The sequence below is a fragment of the Embiotoca jacksoni genome, unplaced genomic scaffold (assembly GCF_022577435.1).
Source record: "Embiotoca jacksoni isolate LCO1_2020_lvr unplaced genomic scaffold, fEmbJac1.0.p SCAF_75, whole genome shotgun sequence".
Classification (NCBI taxonomy): domain Eukaryota; kingdom Metazoa; phylum Chordata; class Actinopteri; family Embiotocidae; genus Embiotoca; species Embiotoca jacksoni.
The window spans coordinates 1,051,855-1,052,450 of NW_027185431.1; positions in this window are offsets into that span (position 1 = coordinate 1,051,855).

Genomic DNA, 596 nt, shown 5'->3' on the forward strand with positions numbered 1-596 from the left:
AGGAGGAGGAGGAGAGAAACTGAAGGAGGGATGAAGAAGAAAGAGCATCTTTGGTCAGACGTCAGCTGAACTGCATCATCTAATTACAAGTGTGTGTGTGTGTGTGTGTGTGTGTGTGTGTGTGTGTGTGTGTGTGTGTGTGTGTGTGTTCTGACACAAAGGCGTCCATTATGGAGCGATGAGGAGGTTTCTCTCTCTCTCTCTCTCTCTCTCTCTCTCTCTCTCTCTCTCTCTCTCTCTCTCTCTCTCTCTGCTTCACTTTGTTTTAACTACATGAAACTTTATTTACACGAAACAAGAATCACTATTTTGGAGCAGTGCATTCTGGGAAATGTATGCAAACGACTAAACTGTTTTTTTGGGGTTTTTTTATGATAATAACAATAAGAACTTTAGAATAATGTGAAAAACTTCTGACAAACATCCTGATTATTAAAAACATATTTAAACGTTTTTTGTCGCCACAGTTCCAGTTTTAAAAACAATTTTTTATTAAGTAAATAAAAAAAGTAATACAAATTTATTAAATAAAAAACAGAATAAGGGAAATATTATTTTTATTTAAAATAATTGACAAAGTAATTATAAATAAAGTT